The 234-nt window shown below is 50.9% G+C and overlaps 1 protein-coding gene across 2 annotated transcripts in view; it reads right to left on the bottom strand.

Annotated features, from left to right (window-relative positions):
- The window catches only part of LOC107665173 (tyrosine-protein kinase CSK), a 39,171-nt gene that overhangs the window by 22,519 nt on the left and 16,418 nt on the right, over positions 1–234 (bottom strand). The gene's annotated exons all lie outside the window — the stretch shown is intronic.

Here is a 234-nt window from a genome sequence, read left to right as displayed (position 1 = left end):
TGTGTGAGTGTGTGAGTGAGAGAGAGAGTGTGTGAGTGAGTGAGAGCGAGAGTGTGTGTGTGTAAGTGTGTGTGTGTAAGTGTGTGTGTGAGTGTGTGTGAGTGTGAGTGTGTGTGCGTATGAGTGTGTGTTTGTGTGCGTGAGTGTGTGAGTGTGCATGTGAGTGTGTGAGTGTGTGCGTGAGTGCGCGTGAGTGAGTGTGTGTGTGAGTGAGTGTGTGAGTGAGTGTGTGAG

The sequence above is a fragment of the Sinocyclocheilus anshuiensis genome, unplaced genomic scaffold, assembly GCF_001515605.1.
Source record: "Sinocyclocheilus anshuiensis isolate Anshui unplaced genomic scaffold, SAMN03320099.WGS_v1.1 scaffold1303, whole genome shotgun sequence".
Taxonomy (NCBI): domain Eukaryota; kingdom Metazoa; phylum Chordata; class Actinopteri; order Cypriniformes; family Cyprinidae; genus Sinocyclocheilus; species Sinocyclocheilus anshuiensis.
This window is presented reverse-complemented; position numbering and strand designations above follow the sequence as displayed.